This window comes from Salvelinus alpinus, chromosome 11 (assembly GCF_045679555.1).
Source record: "Salvelinus alpinus chromosome 11, SLU_Salpinus.1, whole genome shotgun sequence".
In the NCBI taxonomy this organism is placed as follows: Eukaryota; Metazoa; Chordata; class Actinopteri; order Salmoniformes; family Salmonidae; genus Salvelinus; species Salvelinus alpinus.
Genome location: NC_092096.1, coordinates 31229662 through 31248498, shown reverse-complemented (window position 1 = coordinate 31248498; position 18837 = coordinate 31229662). Strand labels below are relative to the sequence as shown.

At 41.9% G+C, this 18837-nt stretch overlaps 1 protein-coding gene across 3 annotated transcripts in view; it reads left to right on the top strand.

Moving 5' to 3' along the window:
• LOC139533941 (synaptotagmin-1-like) overlaps window positions 1-18837 on the top strand; it is a 214524-nt gene that overhangs the window by 59485 nt on the left and 136202 nt on the right. For 2 of the 3 annotated variants that reach the window (XM_071332471.1, XM_071332469.1), the window contains exon 2: window positions 17674-17724. The gene's annotated coding sequence lies outside the window, so the exon portion shown is untranslated. Of the gene's footprint in view, window positions 1-15930; window positions 16036-17673; window positions 17725-18837 lie in introns of those variants that run through there. The other variant, XM_071332470.1, reaches the window with a different exon arrangement.

The following is an 18837-nucleotide window of genomic DNA, read 5'->3' as shown; positions in this document are numbered from 1 at the left end:
TGACTATTTGTTATAGTCAAAATAATCCATACATTATGCTTTTAAAAAAATTCTAAAACGTTGTGTATGAGCTCAGGTCAACGAGGCCTACAGGCCATAAAGAGCAAATAGAAGTTCAAAACTTGTAATGTTCACAAGAACGGAAGTTGATAAAAAGATCTAACACAACATTAGGTGGTAATATATGTATTATTATGGATTTATAATCAGCTATAATGGGGCGGTCATTTTGGACCGGGAACACAGAATTAGTTAACATGAAACGAACACAACAGGAGGGTTAAGCGTTGGCACGCAACTCGTATCTGACATCACCGCCCTTTCCCCGCCATTGAAACCGGCGTGAAAGATTACAGCCTCACTCACTGTGTGCCGTTTTCACATCAGCCCTGCAATTGTACCAGGTGTACTTTAAATGCAGACGGTTGGGTCTGTGTGGCTTTGAGTGGTCGCCCGGAGGGCCAAAAAATGACCACAATGTATTTTCAGACATCAAAACACATTCAGTTATTCAAACCATGCCCAGCCTGGCTGGGGCTAATAGTGCTACAATACGGCAATTAGTTCCGTTCACTGCAAAATCTTTAATCTTCAATACATTTTTTGAAGAAAAGAGGCAGAGATGGAACCAGAGAATTGTCAAAATTTTAACAAACTTCCTCCTCTCCGTTCTGTCAGGGTTGATCGACACACCGCCAGTAGAATCATTTGGAAATTAAACACAAAATGTCAAACTGCACCCCGTACAGACGTGTCGCGCTCCTTAGAATACTGAATTCTCCACAGCGCCTGTCCGCAGCAAGAGGTCTGTACGCACCCTGATGGTTCTCCAAACAGAACAAAATGGAGATTGAAATAGGCCTATCAGTAACAGTAAGCACACATAACAAGGATGGAGAATGTAACCACACACAATAGAAAGGAAAAGCTGGCCTTCAGACAGTTACAAGATCTCTGCTGTGAAAATGATGCCACCTCCAGGACTTTGACATGTGCTAATGATCTTGCAACATATTTCAAATTCTCCACAATAGCCTAACCTCGGGTTGTATTGTGTTCTAAATCTCGAAACGATTGTGTTCTTTATTCACAATAATCCAAAGAAATAGATATATACAATGGTACAAAGTAAGTTGGTAACAAGCTTGGTACCATACGACTGTAGATACAGGGCAGGTAGACCCACCTACAGTACCCACACCAGGCTCCACCCCAGGGCCCTTCTCTCCCAGCCCAGTAGCCTGTGAGACAGACAGTACGGTGTAGGGAGTTGAGGAGTGGACTGACTCCTTCTCTTCTCATCATCCTCATCATCACTGTGATCCTCCTCCAGTCTGTTGGGCTAATTTAATCCCCAGCCCTCTGGTGCCAGCCGCAGGCCTGATTCTGTCCATGCCTGCATCAAATAAACCAGATTAAAACAGCCTAATCTACGGGGCTTGAGGATGATGCGGTGTGTACGTGTGTCCCTACGTCCAAGAGGACTTTGTCCTATCCATCTCATTACTGAGAGCATGTCAGAAATAAGAATGGACGTTAATAAGGAAGGCATGGTTGTAGACAGCTGCTATTGACGAGGCATTACCTTAATGCAAAGTATTGCCTCTGAAATTAAGGAATTGAACATGTTTTGAATACCTGAGACCGTTTTTCCGCATCACGATTTTGTATGAAAATTCACTCAAAACAACTGGTGTCTGGAATGGTGATATGGTTGAAATGGTTATATAAATACTTGCTTTTGACAGGTTCAGGGGCTTCAAATAATTCCACCGCCAGAGGTGTTTGCTTGTGCGAGTGTGTGTGCGTGTGTGGTGCTGGAAGAGATAATTAAGTTGAGTTCCATTGAGATCAAAAGGAGGTCCCAAATGTCATAGTGATTAGGTGGCTTTTATCTGGATGACATACATACTAATGGCTGTGTCTGTGTACATACTCTACCTGCAATTCAAACTAACCAGTTGGAGGTCATTTATTTTCCGTTTAATTTCAACTAAATGATGTATTAAGAGGCAGTGTTTTGGAATTGTGTGTTTAAAAAAAACGATTATATGTATTAGGGAGCGGGGTCAGAGCTTGTCATAGCAAGAACACTCTTTCCTCATTTCAAACGGTTATGTGAGGTAGCTTATTTTCTCCCCAATGTCCCTCAGTCTATTGTGTCATATCAGCATTCTCCCACATTCTCCTCCTCTTCGTATAAGCGATGAACTGTAAAAAGCATTTCTGGCAGTAAAATAGCAGAGATAGTGTGAACGAACGAATCAACTGCACTGGGCATCTAAATGCCAAAGCACTTCTCAAGCGGTGCCAAACTGAACTATCACTTCATATTTTAGATATAGGCCAATCTTACTCTTTTGATATCCCCACTCAGTATTCAGCTGCCACTTCATAGGACCATGGCCTTATGCCGTGCAGTTAGTTCTTGTGCGGACTGACTCCAACGGAGGCTGCTAAAAGGGAGGACGGCTCATAATAATGGCTGGAATGGAGCGAATGGAATGGCACCAAATACAGATACCATGTGTTTGATGTGGTTGGTACCATTCCACCTATTCCCGCTCCAGCCATTACCACAAGCCCATCCTCCCCAATTAAGGTGCCACCAACCTCCTGTGACTGACTCCATGGAGGCGTAACAGCTTTCTGTTACCTTGGTTCTATTCCTCTTACTACAGTAATCAGATGGATAGTCTGTTGGTGGCATTGTGAACATGCTGTTCTTATGTAGGTGTTATGCTCTAAAGAACACTACACTACGCTTTCCCAACTGTTGACAATGTCGTAGCGTGACAACAACTAAGAGACAACTAAATGATTGCTGATACATCTAACATACGTATGATCTTATTCATCTCATTTCAAGTGAACAAATATACAACTAATTATGTTTAACGTCTGGATGCATGCCATATCTGAATGGCTTAATTTGTCTAATTTGCTGTTAATTTAGCTTTTCACCATATGTAGTGGTGAACTCCTGAGGCAAAGACTCAATCTGGGTGAAGCTGAAGCAGGGCTGAAGTTCATACCTCATACCTCATTTCACCCCTTATCACTGTAGTGCACTAATGAGTGTTGCCTAGTAACCAGTGAAGCAGCTCTCACGAAGTTAGCTTTTCAAAGAGAGTCAGGCTTGATGGGATTTGTTTTTGCTTTCCATGTGCCATCTGTATCCACATTAACATCAGAAAGGTCATCCTCTGCTTGAAAAACAATTATAGGGCATAATTACCAATCATTTGAGATTTTTAATGCAATAACAACTCAGATGACTGTATCCATATCTGTCCAGAAGGCAGGTTAGTCATTAGGCTCTGGGCTTGCTGTAAAAAAATGTATCCATCCGTTGCTCCGTCTTTTACCTGCTTTGGCAACATCTGCTCTTGTTGTTGATGCTTTCTTTTTTATTGAATTTGATTAGCTATTGAAGCGGAAATCAATTGAGGTTTGATGTGACATTATGACATATAGACACACACATACATTTAGTAAATGTATATTTCTACTCACTTCTATGGCTGCCCTCTCATCCATATAAATATATCTTGCGTAGTTTCAGAGCATACGGTTGTAGTTGGATTAGCATTTCATATTCTGTCAGACAAGCCTAAATATGTCCATAGGGACGGCTGGACAAAAGCTCTCCAGTGTGAAAAGAAGCTTGAAATGGAATTACCATTACTCAAATCATAGCCCGTAACATCATATTATCACACATTTAAATACCCTGTATGCTCTCCCATCATGAAATAATTATTTCCGTTGAGACCTGTAGAGAGAAGGAGCCAAATATGAGTCAAATTAGAAGCAATGCAGAATGTGTTGTCCGTGATTATTCTGCAGGTGATTATCTTGCACCTGCAAAAGCCAAATAATGCTTTTTGATTGCATGATTATCCAGCGTGTGGATTCAGAGTGCTGTCATTCAGCTCAAAATTGCTCACCCAGAGGATTCTATTGAGGTTAGATCAAGGCTGTGTGTTGCATTCCCAGCTGAATGAATGGTCAACTCTCAAACTGATGATTCATGAAAGTGTAATGCGGTACCATTCCCACAAACACACCATAAGAGCTGAAGGGGAAAAAAACTAACCAAAAATGCTCTTACAATATGAACAATACAGTCCACAAACAATACACTTTTACACAACTTTACATTAGCGTGCTTCATATATCAAATGTATCAATAATCATGAGAATTTCTACCCAAAAAGTTGATTACGTTCTAATAGATTGCTAATGTGGCGCAAGATGAACTAATATTAGCCAGCACAAACAGTGGAGCTAGGCTACGGCTAATAATGTCATATTGCTAGCAGACATCAGAACATCAAAAACACAAATATCCATTCAGTACACGTTCAAAAGAATTAGAAAGATTTGAAACAAGACCAATATTGAAAGACAGTAAATACCTTGTTCTCTTTCTATCTAGGTGTTAAGTTTGACGTTGTTTCTTGGATAATTTAATAACCTTAACAAAAAGTTATTTTACTTTTTCCTCTTACGCCCGTTTCCCCATATACCTTTTGCGCATAAAACAGAGAAGGAAAAAAACCTGCTGTCAAATTAAAGTCACACTAAACTGTCAAATATAGAGTGAGGAGTGAAAGCTTGTACAAAAAAACAAAAGTCAAAATATAGAGCAGACATGATCTGACACTCGTTTTAAGGGGTTCATTTAAAGAGAGAGAGAGAGAGAGAGAGAGAGAGAGAGAGAGAGAGAGAGAGAGAGAGAGAGAGAGAGAGAGAGAGAGAGAGAGAGAGAGAGAGAGAGAGAGAGAGAGAGAGAGAGAGAGAGAGAGAGAGAGAGAGAGAGAGAGAGAGAGAGAGAGAGAGAGAGAGAGAGAGAGAGAGAGAGAGAGAGAGAGAGAGAGAGAGAGAGAGAGAGAGAGAGAGAGAGAGAGAGAGAGAGAGAGAGAGAGAGAGAATCCAAATGTAATCCACTCAGTGGAGATTCCTAGTAGCCGTCACTTGGTACCAGTTTAGTAGATTGGCCATCTTCATTTAAACTATAGATAGATGATCTACTATGTATCTAAGGCGGTGGGTGGGTCTTACTGTACGACAAGTGTATTGTCATAGTATTTACTGTATGATTCCATCTTATCTTTGTTTCTTTTGAATGAGACTGTGTTGGCTTGATGTTCAGCCTAAGTAGGTTGTGGTGAACATTGTGTATACGGCCATTTCCTCCACTCGGTCATGCAAGTCTCTAATAAATTGACCAAGACTTCACAATATGTTAAGTCTGCTTACGGTTCCTCTAGGTGCCATGACCTCCAGTACCCTTGAAATTCTCTCCTGTACATCCAATATCATGGTGTTTACTGTATTCTGTACTGAACAGAAAGGCCATTGTCGGATGATTGCTATTCACAGGCCGAATCCTAGTTTAGCTGTCTCTGTCAAGGTCAGACCACAGGAGAGGTGGGCAAGCCTGGCCAGCCTGCCAATGCTGTGTCATCATGAGGGACGTCCAACTGAATGTAATTACACCGCCTGAGGATTCAAGTGCTCAGAGTTGGCTCCAGAGGCGCGTACACGGTACCCTGCTCTAAATGTAGAGATACTCTCTTTTTATAGACCTAGTTCTTCCCAAAATTAATGCTCATGCAGTCCTCCTCCCACTGTGCCACCATGTCTTACATTGGTCTGCCTGTGGCAATATGGACATTTGCTGCTATTATTCTCTGTTAGATTGAACAGTGATTGATAATCTGATAGATTTTCTAATGGATCCAATACTGTCCACTTTTCTACATGCTGATGTGAGGAGAAAGCCCAAATGAGCCACCAGAATGATAACCCGAGACAATACTTTATCTTCCGCCTCAGTTCCTTCTACCTCATTAGTTCTGCTTAACTACAATCATACGAAGCACCCACACTCCTTCAGTTTAGTTTTGTGGAGCTGCAATAATGTGTGAAGGTGGGCTGTCTGCTGTGATTGCTACCTGCTGGCTCTGTCAGGAGACAACAGCTGTAGGTTTGATGTCTCAGCGCTGCATCCTCAACAGACTGTGTCCTGATCAGTCAGTATTCATTCCTCCAGCATGGTTTTAAAACAAGTCTTCAACCCCCAGTTCATAACTGAAGATATTTTAAAGGTGCTTCCTGTTCGATTTCAGATCTACTGGTAAAGGCTTTGGAGTTTTGCTTATTAGCAACAACAAAACATCCCACCCTCCAGTATGGGCATGGGTCAGTGGACGTGTAGGACTTGGAACTGAAGGATGCTGGATGATACTCATTTCTAGAATCAAAGTGACAGGCCTGTTCCATCAATGTATGCTCTTTTAGGTCCAATCAACCGACCAGACACCAATAAAGTCCCCCAGTCTCCCAGTGTCCTTTACATTCCTGTCATCTATCCACATCACATTTGCATACATTGATTTATGATTGTCTGTCTGTCTGTCTCATCCACTCACCTAAGTAAATGGATAGAAATTAAATTTATTGTGAGATGTCAATTAAATCGGTTGACAAAGGGAGCTTCCAGACATAGCAATTTGGGACGCTTTTTTCTTTTCAGAGTCTGTAGCTGCATGATTATCAATGGTGTTTTGATATCAAGGGAGAGAGAGAGATGTTGACTGACAGGTCTGGCCAATGCTCGCGCTACCAGATCATAACTGACGGCCAGCTTCTGTGGGAGCGAGAAAGACAAGAACTAAGGAAAATAAAAGTAGCAGTTGCAGTAGCATTTAATTATCCTACCAGCTTCAATAGACTGTTGAATTGAATTTGGCCAAACTCTCTGTGGCTCGCCTTGCCTCCGTATTAATAAATGTATTTTTTTACAGTTCTTTATTCAGCCTGCCTGGCGAACAAAGAGGCCATTTAACAGAGTGAAAGTAATTAGGTTATTTTCAGGCAGCAATGAGTTATTGGAGGACTATTGGTTGTAGTGTTGGGAGGACTACCATAGAGTGTGTCCGTGGAGGCTGTGTCGGTGAAGATTTAGCATTTTGGGATATTTTGAGATGAACGAGGGGGGCATGGGATGGAAGTTCCATGTACCAGAGGCTGAAATGAACCTGACTCCGATTGGGGACAATGTCTCAGAGCCAAATTGAAAGGGCAGTCCCACTGACTTCGACATTTCCTCTGGTTTTCTCATTGAACTACTGTAGCAACAACTATCGGTCTTGAGGCCTCTTTCAGCTCCCTCCAAAACAAGTAATTACTTGTAATCAGCTAAATAAAGCTAAATAAAAAGAGTCTGTCTCTGTAATCACACATCTCCATGTGTAAGTATTAATGCAACGCTTCACACTGCGTACTAAACCAGCCCCAGACAATCTTTGTCAACAGCAGATCAACAAAAAATGTGCAAATGGCCTTGATTGCAGAGAGGATCATTTCCATCCGAAACCTGTTGAAAACGAGACCCTGGTGGGAGGACGTCATCCATTATACCCACATCAAAATGAAAGTTGCCCCGTGTGAAAGGGATTGGCAGAATAGAGGTTGATCATAATTGCCTAGTTCGCGAGGGCCCGGGCAGATTTCCTCTGCCAAATCTATTCTTCCAATCCAAATCTATTCCTCCAATCCAAATCTGTCTCCGATCAGCTTGTTCTCAAGGCTGCGTGGTGTGATGATGCTGCTGGCTTCAGGGGAGAGGGAGGCAATGGAAAGATTCCATTGTGCTTGTATGGCTTCTCTATGGAGTAAGACTGACATTTTCAGATTAATGAAAGCTCGCCTCCTTTCCCTGTCAGGGGCAATATCTCCATGCCGGATATTGGCTCTGTGTTGTTACCACTAAACAGTATTCCTCCCCCACTAGCCCTCTTCACTGGTTTCTATTAAATACATATTGTCAAATAAAATCTATGTCGTCTGGCCATCCGTTGTGTATTAATGTTCTCTCATAATTGCATGTGGACATGTTGCGGTTGTGTTAATAACCATTAAATGTGTAAGCCTGTGGCAGTATATGAAGGGATCTGTAATGAATACTCAGGGAGAAAAAGGTGTAGATTCCCACGCAGGGTTTTATCTCGCCTTCGCAGAAGGCAGAAATCGTGGTCACAGGCAGGCAATGGTCATACACAGGTAGGCAAACAGGCAGGTGAATCAAAACGAGGACTAAAGGCGAGCACTGGTTCTCACAAACGAGCTAGGAGAAGGCTTAGTAGAGTCAAAATGAACAATACCTCACAACGGCACAAACAGAATGAACTGAACTAAATAAGTGTAACGGCAGATCCCTTGTGTAGGGATCGGACCAAGACGCAGAGTGGAAAGTGTCCATAATTTATTATAAATTAACTGAACACTACAATGAAACAAATTAACAAATAGAATCCAACCGAAAACAGTCCCGTGTGGCACGAATACTAACACGAAAGACAAACACCCACGTGAACCCCGGCTGCCTAAGTATGATTCTCAATCAGGGACAACGATTGACAGCTGCCTCTGATTGAGAATCATACCAGGCCGAACGCACAAAACCCCAACATAGAAAACAACACATAGACAACCCACCCAACTCACGCCCTGACCATACTAAATAAATACAAAACAAGAGAAAACAGGTCAGGAACGTGACAATAAGGAGCTGATGAAACCAGGTGAGTAACTAACACAGGTGAAATCAATGAACAAAAATGAAAGACAGGGCTACGTTCAAGAACACAAAGCAACAGGGCTACGTTCAAGAACACAACGAAACAGAACACAAGGTTGACTAAGAAAATAAATACAGAACCTTACAGGATTCTAAAGACATTGTTGCCATGAACAGCAGGATGGACAGCTGTTCCCTTCCATGACAGCCATTTAACTTTGAGGAGAAACTGGGATAATCACTTGATATATTGGGTGTGTTTGTGCAGAGACACTAGCGTCATATGGTACATTGGAGGAGTGTGAGGCAGTAAAGTGGTTTAATCCTAAATAATCTTAATGGAGTAATGATTTTTAATAATTTTACTAGTTGTTTGCCGACAAATGACATGTGTTCGTTATAAATAAGGTTTATTGAATGTGCATTTACACATAACTAATAATGAACTATCATTGACTTTTGGAATTGAAAATAATTTATTCGGTGGAGGTTTTCAAGCATTGGTTATTGCCTACATTTCCCTACCTTCTCCATGCCCAATCAAAATCATGGTTACCAGTGTAGTGGCTCAGAAATCCAAATGAAGTCCTACCTGAGTGGCCTCCCACCAGCACTCCCTCTCCCCTCCCCTCTCCGCCCCAGCCCAACCCCGTCCCCATGTCTTTGATGTCTGGAGTAATTAGCCATCACCTGTGAAGTAGAGAGGGGAACCAAGGCACCTCCGTGCAGCACTCCATTTTTCCTGGTAATGATGCTAGTTTCTTCCAGGCAACGTTCCAGCGCATTGCCTATTAAATGTGGTGAAACGTGCGGCCCAGACTACCACAGCGGGACGGCCCGACAGGAGAGATACCTACCTGCAGGATTTTATTAGCCTCCTTGCTATCTCCTCCTCACAAGACTGACCTGAGAAAGGTCAAACGCAAATGCTTTCGGATGTTGATTCTTCCTCGCTGTGGATGAATTTGATTTGCGAGCACCATTTTGGCAAAGAGAAAATTGGGTACACAAATTATGTGCCCACAAATAGAGGGTGTTTTTATACAAAAAAAATGGCTGATAATCCAGCAATGGTACATTCCACTGTATGTAACTCATTGCTGAATGATATTGCTCTATGGTGCCTTACAGTAGTAATGCTTGTCTTGTAATGCTTGTTCTTTATGGCAGACGTACAGTGTCATTACCCCCACTTGTGTAAAGCCATCTTTACACAAAGGGGGGCAATGTAATACCTCTCCCCCATTGGTTTTATGAATCTTGTGCTGCATGCCAGAATGGCAATAAAGCCTCTACACTGTGCCAATGTCAGTCCACACCTCTGACAAGTTTGTATATTAAATGCCTGCTATGGGATTTAGCGTAATGTAAAGACGTTAAGATGGTCCTTCATTTGTTTTGAGGGGGAGGGTTGGGCAAGAGAGTAATTGTGAGATGTTCCGTAGGGTCCATTGGATTGTGAATAAATTGTACAACCGTGTACAGCCTTTTCCATCACTGAGCAAAAGACAGGGGGGTTAAATAAACCACAATTTATGAGAATGATTCCGATATCATCAGTATGATAATTGGTTTCTTATGCTCTGCCGTGAAGAAATGCTGTTCCCTGACCATTATTCTAAAGTGCAATGAACTGAGACATCAAGGAAACAATGTAACATGTTATTTTGACCTCTTTGCATCAGACCATTGTTTAGCTAACCCCCACACACACTTCAACTCAACAGTTTAACCTACCACCTAACTGAGCTTTTAGCTGTCACTTGCTTGAGCTCATTCAATCGATAGACCACGCAAGGCCGTGTCACGTTAAAGCAAGATGTCTCCATTGAGATCAAATGGGCTTCTTGGCCTTTGTATGGAAAACACTACAGAAGACATATGTGATGAACCTGCCCTATCAGGGCAGCAGAGTGGACTAGTGGTAGTGCGTCTGCTCCCTGGACAGTCACAGACAGCCATGGATTGTCTCCGATGCTGACAACTCTTGGTTCCCAGAATGTTCCAGGTAGGTTAGGAATAACATGCCACTACCTCTTTTTTGGCCAGTTTCTGAGTTTTCTTAGACATATAATCTGAACATTAGGAACGTTCTTCCTCATCTCCTTGCAGTCCACCTCTATGACAGCGGCGCACCCTGCCTGGCTGCATCTGCATTAACGTAGGATGCATTGTGGTTTGGTCATTGTCGCATGCTACTATAAAACGCCTGTCATAGAGCCGGCTCCCTCTGTGCTCAGCAGCGGCAATAAATTAGAGACATGAAAGGTGGAGTAACATTTTGTGAGGTGAGCTCAAAAGTTACATATATAACCTAGCTGGGAATCAAAGGCCAAACCAGTGGAATCAAATGGCATGAAGGGACAGTAGTAGATGGGAGTAGATGGGAATTCAGGAAGTGATTATTTACCTGCAGCATTACCTCAGAGGGCAAGAGAGGACTATGAACGACATAGACAATCAACAAAATTGTGTTGAAAATGTGTTTCGACAAGGTTCACAATTAATAATGGCGGAGTTCGTTTGGCTGAGGTGTGCAATCTTGTGTAAAAGGGCAAACCTGTTGACATCAATTATGAAAGGCGCAAATCTATCCATTAAATCGAGTACTTTGTCGTTTCTATTCATTTAATCCTGTTCACACTTCCACTGTGGTACTGTAGCTCTTAACCCTGTCAACAGATCCCTTTCTCTCATTTCAGCTCATATTCCCCAGTTCAATGCTATGCCTCCAAGGGCTGAATTTGCCACATACCTCATTCAGTGCCTCTGTCAAACTTCTGAAATACTTGGATGAAGGCCATACAAACTTAATATTAAAATGCATTAAACCTTCTAAATGAATACTAATCTGCCTGCTCCACAGTTCCACTGTGTTGTATGTAGCCAAACTTTGGCCTTACAGAAAAGGTTACCCCTGGCTTTCTCTGGCTTGCTGTACTATCAGTGTGCTCCAGAGAGTACCAGCATGCCACAGAGCCAGTTAGTCTGACAGAACCAGTCCAACTAACAGAGGGAGCCAGAGGGAAGGTGCTGTATGTGTCAAGCGTAAATACCAAACTCTGATCCAGCCAATCACGGCGCCCTGTGGGCATCGTCTGATTGGATTGGCCTTGCGTCAGGGAACACTCTCTCCCCCGACGGCCATTACAGAATCCCATCATGCCCAGAGTCATTTTCTCTCTCTTGATTTCTGGTTCCAGTGAGAAACCAAGTGTGTAGGTCAAACTAACTGCTGCTTGTTACATTTAGGCAGTATTGACTTCTAAATGCCTTCTGTCTGCAAGTGGGGAGGCAGGCCTGGGGAGTGGGGAGGCAGGCCTGAGGAGCACACACACACACACACACACACACACACACACACACACACACACACACACACACACACACACACACACACACACACACACACACACACACACACTGTCACACACACTGTCACGCCCTGACCATAGAGAGCCCTTGTTTCTCTAGGTCAGGGCGTGACGGAGGGGGTGTTCTAGTTTAAAATTTCTATGTTGGTGTTTTGGTTTTGTTCCCAATTAGAGGCAGCTGGTAATCGTTGCCTCTAATTGAGGATCATATTTAAGTAGCTATTTTTCCCACCTGTGTTTGTGCATGTGCACCACGTAGTCACGTTTCGTTGTTCGTTTGTTTGTTTTGCTTAAGTTTCACTTTATAATAAAGATGTGTAACTCTACGTACGCTGCGCCTTGGTCCAGTTCTTACGACAACCGTGACACACACACTGATAGGACAGCTATTTTTAGACCTGGCTTGACACCCTCAAATGATCCATATCTTGTGCTCTGCTTCGCCAGGTCCTTATTTGGAAAAGCAAAGAGTCAGTGAATGCCAATGAGGCTAATCTCCCTGAGCATTTGAGCTCTATTCTGGGACGATAACTAACTATGGGCTGCCTCCAAGGGGGAGAGCGAGCAACCTCATGTTTATTTCCCAGCCCGTTATTTTCTCCTATGCCGGAGAATGATTTGTCTAATCTCTCATGAAATACCTTTTTAGTGGAGGAACGGCGGTGGCGACGCTCAAAGCCCTCCTGCTGGGACGCTCACAAATATCATTGGCTAATTAATGGCTATTTACATCTCAGTCTCCTGTAGCAGACTGGACACCCTATGCTATTTATTCTCAACCATAAAGAATTATGAATCAAGAAATGTTTTTTTCTCCTTCATCTACATGGAAACAGAGAGACATATTAATTTTTGTTTTGGAGAGAAATTGGTATTCAACCTTGGTAGTCTACTTAAGCATTCAAGTGGCAGTACTTGAGGAAGTTCTAAGGAGGAGAAACTTAAAAAAAAAAGTTCAGTAAAGTGAATCTTCAGATTGTTGGAATCTGTTTCAAATGTTAATCACCCCTAGACACCCCTGTCTGAAGAAAAGGTGCTGTCAGTGAGGTTTAAAAGAAGCTTGGAGATGTGCCAGGTCTCTGTCCTGTTAGATGTCATGTTTCCACCCTTCCACACTTTTCCACACACCATGGACAGCCAATTAGAGGAGATTTCTGTCCATAAGCCCCAGCTATGTCAGAAGTATGACCAGTGACAAGGTGTAATGAGACACATGGCCTTTCCCTGGTGACATTAGTCAGCCTAAGAACAACCACAGCCACAATGACCGACCGAGTTCAACTTCTGCACACCCGGATGATGAAAGAGCTCCATTTCTGTTGAAGCACAGAATGTAATCGCTTGACACCCTCTACCAAAGGTAACAAACAACTTTTTGAGGATGGTTACCCCTCAAGCCTGTTTCTCATCAAGTGTTTGCTGTGCCCAATGGAATCCCGCAGCAAAGGATGCCAATTCTTTCCCTCAGGTAGAGGAGAGTGGTCTTCTGCTCCGGGTCCACGGGGGCCAGTTGGGGTGGATCCTCACCCTAAACAACAAGGGGCCGTACTGAGTTCCTGGGATCATTATTCTCTCATGAATTACGTGCCCACCCCCCCCCCCCCCTTCCTTAGGCCGTGAGGCGGCACACCGTCGGTGGGTTATTGTGTTTCTTCACCGATGAGGATGATGCTCATGGTTTATGCATGGAGGTCTTTTCTCTTTGAAACACAGAGAGACCGAGCAGCGTGAGTGGTGCCATAGAGCCTGAGTGAATGCTTCGAGATCTGTTTATTGACATCTGGTTGTTTTCTATTCCTCTCTGTAATCCGTGGCAGTCCTGGTTGTTGTTATCATCTGAACCTGGTTGAGTGGCTGGGATCCATTTTGTTGCTTTGTGTGTGCTTCATTGTGTGCCATCTGCCTCCTGCAAATGAACCCACAATGTCAATTTCTGTGTCCTTTTGTTCCGGCACGGATCACTCGCGCCCAACCTGAAATGGGAAATGGATGTGACTTATATGTTTAGGACTGAGAGAGGTTTTGAAAATAATTAAATGTATTTTATGTTAGTATCTAAGAGGGTGGTATCGTTATAAGAATATGTAGCTGTAGTCAACTTTGCAATATAAATGTGTTCCATTTTGATGCACTGAGTGCTAAACCGAGCCAAATGGAATAATGTTCTGGCTGCAACCATGCCATTAAGGGAGGTCAAATGGATTTTGTGAAAAACAACCAAACGACAAAGAGGTAGAAATGTAATGTTCTTTTAAAAAGCCTCCCATTTTATGGCTCCGAATCTGTCAGAACTTCTAAATGAATAGGGTCACCTCTATGTCAACGTTGTGAAGTAAAGCCCAGTAAAATGCCTTCAGTAAGATGCTACAATGCTGTCCCTTCAGCTATCTGTGGCTTTATCCATCACTTACTGAATAAGGAGTGTATTCACAGCTCTTAGTTATCACTCATTGGAGTTTGAGTCATGTGAGTGCATCATCACTAGGCTGTGAAAGGAAAATGTCACCTCCACAGGAACAGGATGGAGAGGAGAGGGGCGTCTTAAGTGGAAGTACGTTGTCGTCAATGCTTTCCAAAAACAGAACCCAAATTAATCACAAAGGTTGTTTGCTATCACGTACAGGCTTTGGCAATTCAATCACACCAGGGTGCCATTAGTGCTGTTGCCAAGTTTGAAAAAAAGTACAAAGACGGAAACAAGTATGAGGTCAATAGTGATGTCATACATTTTGTCATGAAGAGGATCTCTATGGTTGAATGACCTTTTCTTCAATTCACTGATCATTGTTTGTCTTTCATCAATCCACATCCAATTTAAAACCAACCCCAGTAAAATAAGTTAAATGTCTGACAGAAGCTAAACTGGATTTATTGGCTAATAGTTGTGATATACTGTACAGCTTCTGGTTGAAGGCCGTGGGCAAGGTGCATTTTGAGAGTACAAGCGGAACCACAGTGGCACAGTTACAACTCTATTTTCAACAGAATTGTTGACTCAGCCAAGTCATGGCACAAATTGGATCTTCCACAGAGCCAAGCTTGTTTGATCAAGTGATCTGTGACACTTCATGCTGGGAAGGTTTTTGTTTAAATCAGTGCTGTCTATTACATAACCCATTATGAAGTATGATGTTGCTTATATATGATTTGAAAAGCATGTGTAAGGCATATGAAGACCTTATGGATGCTCTATAAAGCCTTTATAAGGTAGTTATCTTGTCTCAGTGTATGCATATTCGTGTGCATCTACAATGACTTTAAATGGCACTTGATAATATTCAGAGCTCCTAAATATGTTCATTTTACAGTCTCTTAAAAAAGCAATACATGACTAAAATGGAAATGTGTAAACTTTTCAAAACTGGCAACTTGTTTTTGCAACTGCCACATGAATCTAGGGCAAGATGATGAATGTACCTTTTGCATAATTCAATAGTAAGATGAAGGAGTAGGGAGAGGAACTTTAGTCTGACAATGTCAAAAAGATCCGTTCTATGCGTCATTTTTGACAGCATCCTTACAAGTCACCATCTTTTCAACTCCACTGTCTGTCAGATTGACAGGCCAGTAAAACAAAGTGAAAACCGTTCTATTTGTCATAACATACCCAACATATACACGTGTTAATCTCACTTCTTCTCCACATTTAAATCCAGTTACTGACATGGGAGTGCATTTCCATGTCAAATTAGCTGTTCACGTCCTGAAACACCATGTCGCTGTCCATGGTGCTGAATTCAGATAAGTACAGATAAGTAAGTTCAGATAAGCATACAGCCTAGTTGTCGGGAAAAACGATGTAAACAAATCGGAACAGGCTACCTTTACTGGGCTACCTCTATAAACATACAAACAACTTACTTTTGTTCATTAAGATAAGAGTCATACCATATAGGCTACCATATGACTAGTGCAATTACACGATTCACATAGAGAGGGAGAAAGAGAAGCACATGATCATTGGTTGAATACTATTCGGCAGTCTGTTGCCAGACGTGGGCATTGTCACTACACTAGTCTATGGATCTTATGGCTGGATGCGATTATCAGTAGCATCCGTGGATTTAGTAGGTGAGTAGCTCATCCTTTTGATGTGTTAGTTGAAACAAAATCTAGCAACATCGTGAGAAAATGAAATAGATATTTTGCCCATTCATTTGGAAGGAAACGTGCTTATTTGTCTAGCACGTTGCTGTGTGTATCCACTTGATCTATGAGTGTTATTTTGTTCACGGGTATAGCGATTATTGCATATACATAAAAATACTATACATTCGTACATTGTCAGTAGCACACAACATGAAATATCCTTCGTTTTCGAGACGGAATAAGTTTTTTTCTTGACTTGACAATGAGCCAATCTCTTATTGGAAGTTGGTTGGTGCTGTAAAGGGTAATTTAACCAAATAGAAAGTCAATTTGAACGAATTAGTTGTTCGTTTATTGGCAACAATCTGACAATTCTTTAGGTAAAAAAAGGATAGCCTGCCCTGTTCCGTAGTAAGAACAATGAAATCGCGCTTGTTTCCTTGGTTCGCTTTCTAAATATTGCGTAGTTTAGAGATATTTACATTCGAATGTATCTTGTGTTAAGAAGCCTTAAAGGTTGAAACAGCGATGATGTTTTCTTTACATTTAGTGCATTTCCTTGATCATAGTTTATGGTTATAAATAGAGGCATGCATAGTCTATGCCATATGTACTCTACAGCAGGGTTCCCCAACTGGCGATTTTAGTTGACGGGCAAATCAGCTTCAAGTGATTTGAATTTTGGAAATCTGTTCCAAAGTATTCCCACGCATAATACAAATGTGTGATCTATATAAATGTAAGAAATGTTTATAATTATTATGTTTTAGTAAAATATGTTTTGGGCTTCTTGCGGTCAATTTACAAATTAATTATTATGTTCTGGCCCCTTGACCATCCAAGAGAAAATCGTCCCGCAACTGAATCTAGTTGATGATTCGTGCTCTACAGGTCAAAATGCTTCTCTCAGTAGGTTTGTGTGTCGGCTTCAGCAACCTCCAACTATCAAGATTTTCTTAATTACCAGAATCCTTCTATTACCAAACCTCTCTGGAGTACAAACCTACTTCTTTCTCACTTTTAATTTGTGTGCACTTCTATGCACAGGTCCTTATTTGGTCATTCAGATAATAATAATTGAATTTTCCCTTTTCAGATCTGACTTGGTACCCCAGTATCTTAATTAACGGGTATCATATTGCCTCAATGTAAAACTCATGCATTTGGGCTTTAGCAAAACTGTTATTCAAAACATAATTAATCAAATGTTCAAATGAAGGTAACAGTTATGAGGGCTACTGGGAGTCTATGTTCGTCAATACGATCCTTTTCTTTCTACTAGTTTCTGTTCACGTTGCGGTTTTAGCATGCTCCCCTACTTCACGCTATACAGTATTAGACTTGAAGCAGAAGCTTCTATTCAGGCAAGAGGGAGACTTCTTCCTTTGTGAGAAAACACACTCATAGTCATGTTCGAGTTCACTGAACCATGTGTTTGTTTTATGTTGCCTTGGCCTACTTTCACTCTTGTACAGTATGATTCTCTCTCCTCTTTGTGACTGCTGCTCTCTCCTGACCCTCATCTCTTTCTCTTGGATGGCCATAGGCAGTTCTGTCTTTATATTGAATGTGTTTGGTCACACATGCCAGATCTAATACCACTGTCTGTCTCTTTTGCAGTGAAACAACCATAGGAAGAACAAAAAGGAATCTACACCGACTGAAGACGTTGTAAGTGTTTGATTACATTTTTCCGGGAATCAACATATAACATTTCGCAAATTGTGTTGTGCTTGCAGTGGCATATATTTCTGGCCATCCCATCCCATCCCAACCCATCCCATCCCATCCCAACCCAACCCATCCCATCCCATCCCATCCCATCCCAACCCATCCCATCCCATCCCAACCCATCCCATCCCATCCCATCCCATCCCAAATCTAATGAAACAACCTTCCAATCTGTCAATGTCGATTTTAAGATCAACAAATAACCTTAAATTCTCTCTCTTATCAAACTTAAGAGAACATATAAAAACATGTATAGGCCTACTCAATAAAGTAGTATTTTTCAAATTATTTTTCTCAAAAGCCTATATATATTGTCTCATACAATAATCTGTACTCTTAATAATCATAATTATTGTTCTTATTATTATATTAACATTTTGCCAGCTCCACTGCAATTCCCCGATTTAGGAATACCACATGTTTCTCTACCTTTTGCGTGAATCACAAGTTGAAGTCAATGGGAGATTTATGCAAAAATGTGGCTTATATGCTCTTACTGTATCTACATGCATTTAGCCTATAGCACCTGAGCAGTACACACACAGTGAGTTACTCCATGGGACATCTTATTGAAACATTTAAAAAGCAGCTGACGCACATACTGTCACTCAACTTACCGTATCAAGTTAGTGAATTGACCAGGGAACCAGAATGCCCGATGTCCTCTGGTCTCGTTTGGGATGCAGCCATTGTACTGCTGCCTGCTCTAATGAGATCTCTAGGCTGGAGAATCTAATATTCACCACCGACGCTACAACATGGTCCCCAAGTCAGTGGCTCTGAGGACTGTATGTTAATCCAATGGAGTGGAGTCATCTGTGATCAAGAAGAACTAGAGAGGCAATAGAATAGAGCCACACTCCAGAGGAGAATGTTCTGTAAGGGATCTGTAGTGTGTGTCATATTACCAAGAGATGGCAGTGAAACATGATGACTTTTCTCTCCACAAGTCCTGATTTAGGATCAGTTTTTCCTTTTAGATCACAATGAATATGATTACATGAACAGGGGAAGCTGATCCGAGATAAGCACTCTTACTCTGAGTCGCTTGAC